Source organism: Siphateles boraxobius, unplaced genomic scaffold (assembly GCF_051911475.1).
Source record: "Siphateles boraxobius isolate OS27281-9 unplaced genomic scaffold, OSU_SipBor_1 13, whole genome shotgun sequence".
In the NCBI taxonomy this organism is placed as follows: Eukaryota; Metazoa; Chordata; class Actinopteri; order Cypriniformes; family Leuciscidae; genus Siphateles; species Siphateles boraxobius.
The window spans coordinates 24,495,718-24,503,491 of NW_027508733.1; the positions used below are offsets into that span (position 1 = coordinate 24,495,718).

The 7,774-nt window shown below is 39.3% G+C and overlaps 1 long non-coding RNA gene across 2 annotated transcripts; it reads right to left on the reverse strand.

Moving 5' to 3' along the window:
• Positions 1-3,304: 3,304 nt before the first annotated feature.
• On the reverse strand, positions 3,305-6,995 carry LOC143736184 (uncharacterized). 2 transcript variants are annotated; one of them, XR_013203383.1, is made up of 3 exons: positions 6,828-6,995; positions 6,656-6,720; positions 3,305-3,362 (listed from the first exon to the last, which is right to left on the reverse strand). It is a non-coding gene; the product is annotated as an uncharacterized LOC143736184 (long non-coding RNA). The 2 variants fall into 2 exon arrangements; XR_013203384.1 differs by having other exon boundaries at positions 6,820-6,995.
• Positions 6,996-7,774: the final 779 nt, after the last annotated feature.

Here is a 7,774-nt window from a genome sequence, read left to right on the forward strand (position 1 = left end):
ACTTCTCAGGGGGCTGTTTCTGATTTGGTTGATCATGGAGAGGAGACCATTGGTCATAATCTTAATGGCAGAGTGGTCAATATTAAAGCACGAATCCAATGTATGCATGATATTGGTTAATTAAAAATGTCAAAACTTGAACTCTTTACAAAATAAAATGTAATAATAGCAGTAAACCATTTTTGAACTAAACCAAGTTAACTCAAAGCTCAAGTCCATCTAATGAATGTGTGATTGTTCAACATTCAGTTTGGTTGTACTGAAACTAAAGTAATAAATATATAAATAAATATTCCGCATTAAAAACATAATTTAATGACACAAATAGTAATAAAAATGGTCATAGGAGTGAACTTACCTCTTCCATGCTGTTTTTCTCACCATGGCTACCATACCTGACAACTTTTCATGGAATACCTGATCAGACAGCTCTTCATTTAATATGGGTTTTTAGCTAACAAAATATTTGCATTTTGAGATGCAAAAATAACGCTGAGACATTAATCTAACCGCAGATGGTTTGTTTTAATTCTAGTAAGAAATAACCAATAACCATTCACAAGGAAGATTTTAAGGAGGGAGACATTTAGTTTGACAACATATCTTAATGATCTTTTTTTCCATTGTTACCTTCTTACGTCAGAAATCTATCACATTACAATTATCACACAGAAGTGGGTTGGGAATAATTGTATGTTGACTTTAAAATGAGAAGATCAAGAGATGGTTTCTTGAGCTCACAATACCAGTCGAAAGACATTGGGCACAGTACCAATTCAAATAAACAGTATGAACCAGTGTCTAAATGAATTTCCGGGTAAATATTTCCCACTCAGAAAGTCCCTGCTTGGGAGGTAATACTTTCTGCTGGTACCTGGGAAAAAAGTTCCTGGGACAAATTGTTCCAGGTAATTTCGGTGTAAACGCAGCTTTAGTTGCTGTCTAGGCAGGCTCAATCATTCCACTCTAGCCCAAATTATTGAGAGAAACAAAGTTCTTACATATAGTAATTCAATATTTGTAAATGTAACTAAACCATTTTGTTCCAAAACTTGAAAATAATGAAATAATTATTTAATAGAATTAAGTCAAATGAGCTTTAGGGAAGTTTTAAGTAAATTGCTCTTTGAGAGCAGAATGTATATGATTGTAATACAGATGTAATATTATTATGACAATGAAAAATATTTAAATGCATTTTAGCAGCAGTTCAAATCAAAATAAAACATTCAAGATTGTAATAGAAATACAAGTGTCATTCCGTGTCAACTCATGGACCTTGAAAATTAAGATTTCAAAAAGAAAGTTAAAGAATGAGAGTGTAGAATGATATTAAGTAGAGGTGGGCATAGATTAATTTTTTTAATCTAGATTAATCTCACTGGAATCTTGGAATTAATCTACATTAATCTCACTGGAATCTTGGAATTAATGTAGATTAGGCCTAATCTAGATTAAAATGGCTCATTTGAATTCTGCCGAAGGCATTCAGGATGTGTGCTACCCAAATAATGACTAAAAGTTAGTCTTTGAGAATAGTTCGCCTCGCGTAGGGATGTGAATTTCTGCCAAAAATGCCATTCGACAATAGAGGAGCAAAAGTCGAATATTGTTAAAAAAAATATATAAAATAAATAAATAAATAAAACGCACAATTACAATGACAGAAAGGGAGGCCAATTTCATCTTTAGCGATTTGTCATCAAACAAACTGTTTATTAATTGAACAAGTAACATGTTTTCGTCGTTTTTTTTAAACATAGTAACTTCCCACTGCGCAAAGTTACCTCCAGATGACGTAGTTTCAACGGTGTGCTTGTCCGTCCTATGTCTGTATCAGGAGGGTGCAGACTGTGACGCCAATCAATGTATTTTTCCGACGTCTACCGAACTTCCTGTATGGACTTCCACAGGACTTCTGTTTAAGGGCTAAATGTAGTCCAGATATGGTCGTTGTGGACGTCTCATTTTGGTCCCCTATGGGTGCAGACTGTAACGCCATACGACGTCTTTTTTGTCGTCTAATGATCGTCCTGTACAAACGACCAGAGGACCTCTGTGTAAGGGCTAATTGTACTCCAAATGTGGTCATTGTGGACGTCACATTTTGATACCTTAAAGGTGAAGACTGTGACGCCAAACGACGTCTTATTTAGTCGTCCAATAAACGTCCTGTATTAACGTCCATAGAATTTCTGTATAAGGGCTAATTATACTCCAAATGTGGTCATTGTGGACGTCACATTTTGATACCTTAAAGGTGAAGACTGTGACGCCAAACGACGTCTTATTTAGTCGTCCAGCAAATGTCCTGTATTAACGGCCAGTGGACCTCAGGAGGTGCAGACAGTTCTTTTATACTGCACTGTTCATAACCTTTGTCTCATTTTAACTGTTCCAGTTCATTTTTCTGTAGCTTCATTTGATTGCTTTCCTTTCCACCACATAACTGGAAACACATTCCAATGTATCCTAATCCATCCAGTTCCAGTTCAAACCTGCCTCTGAGCCAAATGCTACAGGAAAATTAACTGGTACAGAAAACAGGCCCTCCACCCTCTGGAAAGGGATAGGCATACAGTTGTGCACAGAGGTTTAAGAAATCAATTCAATCCCCACTCATTTTTATTTTTTATTTTTTGTAAATCACTGTATACTGTAACTGACTGCTGTGTGTGTGTGTGTGTGTGTGTCATATATATATATATATATATATATATATGTGTGTGTGTGTGTGTGTGTGTGTGTGTGTGTGTGTGTTTATATGAAGACAAGAGTTCAGATGCAAAAGCCTCTAAGTGCCATTTGAAATTTTCTTGTAGAATGATCATTTTTATCAAGCTTGTATATTTAAGTTCAGTAATTTCACTTAAATGACAAGATAATCTTCATTGCCATTTAAGTGAATGGAGTGAAAATTCCAAGTGAAAATTATCATTCTACAAGAAAATTTCAAATGGCACTTAGAGGCTTTTGCATCTGAACTCTTGTCTTCATATATATATATATATATATATATATATATATATATATATATATATATATATATATATATATATATATATATGCGTGTGTACATGATCAGTGACTATGTGGAGTAGTGAACCCTCCACTTCTTTGTGGTGCGTGTTTAAGGTGTTCTGAGGTAGCAGTAGCAGTTTGGTCGAACTTCATAACTCAAAAACACACATAATTACTATCATACAAAGGCACTCTGCAGTCATACATCAAGTCACTCATTCTTTTTTTATCTGGCCTTACCTTGTAGTGCTCTGTATATTTTTGTGTTTCTGAAAGGTCTCTTGCCGTTTTGCCCCCTCCCCTTCATATTAAAAGATGCCATTACGGCATTAGAGAAGAGTCTAAAGGAAAATAATTTACATTTAGAAATCAATAGGAGAAAGTATGTTCTGTGGCCACAAACACATACACAAATAATATTCTGTATACACACAGTCATGTCAGTCAGGGGGGTTTACGCCATGGAGGTATTAATATAACTGGAGACAGTGAGAAGCTCCTCCCCTCCCCCTCCCATCCATTTAGATTAGATTAGATTAGATTCAACTTTATTTTCATTACACAAGTACTGGTACAAGGCAACGAAATGCAGTTTGGGTCTAACCAGAAGTGCAATAGCAGCAAGTGCAGGATATACAATGGTTCCGTAAGTGCAGTACATGGATATGTACTGAATAAATATAGAGTTGAATACTATTATAAACAGAATTTTCCAGATAGATTATTCCTATGAATATGATATTACATTTACATTTACATTTATCTGACGCTTTTATCCAAAGCGACTTACAATTGCTATATATGTCAGGGGTCGCACGCCTCTGGAGCAACTAGGGGTTAAGTGTCTTGCTCAGGGACACATTGGTGTATCACAGTGGATTCGAACCCGGGTCTCTCACACCAAAGGCATGTGTCTTATCAACTGCGCCATCACCACCCCCGTAGATATAAAGATAACTATTATTGTGAACAGAATTTAAAGCTAGATATGTACTGAATATAATATACAGATGGCTATTACTATAAACAGAATTTTTACAGATATGTACAATGAACATAATATACAGATGATTATTACTATAAACAGAGTTTAACGGTGAATGTGTACTATGAATATATATACAGATGGCTATTACTATAAACAGAATGTGAGCTTAGTATACTAATGTGATATATATAGAATGTGATAATATACAGAATGTGAGCATAATAAACAGATGGTTATTACTATAAACAGGATTTACAGATAGATATATGTAATAAGTAAGGCTAAATGAGCAGTATAACAATGGATTTAAAGTAGTGCAAATTAAGTTGGACAGAAGCTATCCGAGTAAAAGTGCAATGGAAAGTAATTGCATATTACAGTTAAAGTACGGTATTGCAAATGTATATGTAAACAATTGGTACTGTAAATAAACAGTCGGCAGTGCAAATTGATATTCTAGTCAGGTGAGTAGTGCAAGATGCATATATAAACAGTTGTTACTATGATAATAGTCAGCAGTGCAAATTAACATTATAGCATTGCAAATAAACAAATAACCAATAACAAAATGGAGTTATGTGTGAGGAGGGAGAGGAGAGATTATCAGTATATGAGGGGAGTGGGATCAGTGAGGGTTAGAGTTCAGTAAAGAGACAGCTCTGGGGAAAAAGCTGTTCTTTAGTCTGCTGGTCCTGGTCCGGAGGCACCTGAAACGCCTGCCGGAGGGCAGTAGAGAAAACAGTCTGTGGGCTGGGTGAGAGGAGTCCTTAAGGATGCTGCGAGCTCAGTGCAGACAGTGTTTCCTCTGGATGTGCTCGATGGCAGGTAGTTGAGTCCCAGTGATGCGCTGGGCGGTTTTCACTACCCGCTGCAGTGCCTTGCGCTCTGCAACAGAACAGCTCCCATACCACACTGTAGCACAGTTGATCAGGATGCTTTCTATTGCACAGCGATAGAAGTTCACCAGGATAGTCGAGGAAAGCTGATTCTTCCTCAGTGTCCTCAGGAAGAAAAGGCGGTGGTGAGCCTTCCTGACCAGGCAGGAGGTGTTGGTTGTCCAGGACATGTCCGCCGAGATGTGGATTCCCAAGAACTTGAAACTGGAGACACGCTCAACAGCCATTCCATTGATGTGGATGGTGTCGTGTGTGCCTCTTGACTCTTTTCTGAAGTCCACGATGAGCTCCTCCGTTTTGGTGGTGTTGAGGAGCTGGTTATTTTCAGTGCACCATGTGGCCAGGTGCTTGATCTCCTCCCTATAGGTAGTCTCATCGTTGTTGCTGATGAGACCAATCACCGTAGTGTCGTCCGCAAACTTGACGATGGAATTAGATCCGTACACAGGCTTGCAGTCGGAGGTGAAGAGGGAGTAGAGAAACGGGCTTAGCACACAGCCCTGTGGTACACCAGTGTTGAGTGTAAAGGAAGTGGAGCAGGTTGAGCCAGATCGAACATTCTGGGGTCTGTTGGTCAAAAAGTCCAAAATCCAGTTGCACATGGAGGTGTTGATGCCCAGGTCTCCAAGTTTGGCTATTAGCTTAGTTGGGATGACAGTGTTGAATGCTGAACTGAAGTCAACAAACAGCATGCGTGCATAGGTGTTCTTATTGTCCAGATGTGTGAGCACAGAGTGCAGTGCCATGGAAACTGCATCCTCTGTGCTCCTATTGCTACGGTAGGCAAACTGATGTGAGTCCAATGTGGATGGTAGAGAGTCTTTTAGGTGTGCCAGGACCAGCCGCTCAAAGCACTTCATTACGATGGGTGTGAGTGCTACAGGGCGGTAGTCGTTAAGGCACTTCGGGCTGGAGTGTTTTGGCACTGGCACAATGGAAGTGCATTTAAAGCATGTTGGTACTGCTGCTCGGGCAAGAGACAGGTTGAAAATGTCTGTAAAAACCCCAGCGAGCTGCGCCGCACTTGCCCTGAGTACGCGTCCAGGGATGTTGTCTGGTCCAGCAGCTTTGTGCCCGCTGATCCTGCTCAGTGCATTGCAGACATCTGTGGAGGAGAGTGTGATTGGCGGGTGGTCTGCTGGGGATTTGAGCTTGGTGGCAGTTTCTCTGTTTTCTCTTTCAAAGCGAGCATAAAAGTCATTTAGCTCGTTCAGGAAGTTGACATCACAAGTCAGTTGACTTGACTTGACTTGTGCATCTCCTGATCTGAAGGCAGTGTTGCGTGTCTTCAATAGGAGTCGCACTTCCCTGTTCATCCATGGCTTCTGATTTGGGTATGTGGTGATCTGCTTCTGGGTTGTAACACTGTCATTGGTGGTATTAATATAATCCAGTACAGAGGAGGTGTAGCAGTCAATGTCCGTGTGAGAGTCACTGGTGGCTTGAGAGGCAAACATACTCCAGTCAGTGTGTAGAAACCTTTCCTGGAGTCAGAAATCTGCATTTCTATGAATTTCTAGCAAACTCAGCCTAAACGGGCTGAAATTGGCCGCCACCATGATGGATATTTGTGGGCTTAATTCCGGGGTCAAAAGTAATTTCCTATCATCTGTCTTGGTAGCCAATAAGGTGCTCCATCAATGCATGCATCAATGCATGGATGGCCAATGAAACTGATTGTGATTCAGACATTGAAAAAAACAAAGCACCTGGACATTACACAAAATCCATACTGTATGTACTAACGTACCTGTCAAGGGCTTTGTGGACTCAGTCCTTGGTGGTCTTTCCACCAACTTTTGATATTTGCAGCACCTGTTAGAATAACTTCATTAGTCAGTAAGGTTGACTGGCCCTCCCCAAAATAAACTAACAATGAATGAGTGCATTGTATTGTATAAAGCTATCTTTTACTTCCATACTTATACAACTACCAAAGCATCCTAGGCCTCCACATCATGGAGACATTCCTCTTCACGGTCAAAGTCCTCCATAGTCTCCATCTTTTCGATGTTTACTGGTGAACTGGCATGTTGGCTTTGCTTTAAGCAAGTTCTTATGTCAGCGAGTAAGTCTAGGACTTTTTTCTGGTACACTGAAATCAATAAACACAAATGAAGATCACAATCAGTCATCTCCAAAGTTATGGGAACAGCAAGGCAAATTTCTTTCTTTTTGTTGTACATTGAAGACATTTGGGTTTAAGATAAAAATACAAATGTGAGACTAAAGATCAGAATGCCAGCTTTCAATTCCTGGTATTTACAGTACATCTAGATCTGTTAAACAACTTATATCACCCCTTGTATGGGAACATGTGACTGACAGGTGGTTCTCGTTGCCCACATGTTTACTTTTAGGTTGATTGCTAGAACATTAAATAGTGCTGCATGACTAGTGTTTATTTTAGCCTTGAGTTTTACCTATACAGTTGGCATTTTTATGACCAACATTATGTTTTGTGATGTTAGTGGGTCACTGGCATAAAACAGTTGCAAGCAAGGGTTTGCAAACATTCTGTTATGTTATTGTTATGTTATCATATTTTAGTTTTCTTTATGACAAAGGCAGTGGCAGACCACAAAAAACATGGCATTAGTCAGTTTAAAGTATTGCCATACAGAGAACCAAGCAATAGTGGCCTTGGAATGTGGGATTTTTAAAGTGCAATCACGGCCAGATCATTGGGCAACCAACGACGGCCAAAATAAAACCCCAGCAAATGTACAAGATATGTAGCGGAATGATGTTAGCTGCTACTTGTTAATCTTCGGTGCCGTGCGAAAGTTGTTTTCAAAAGTAGGCTAACTATGGCCAATGTCTAGCTAACGCTAGCTAGTGGAGATTCACTCCCTCCCCCACCACAGGT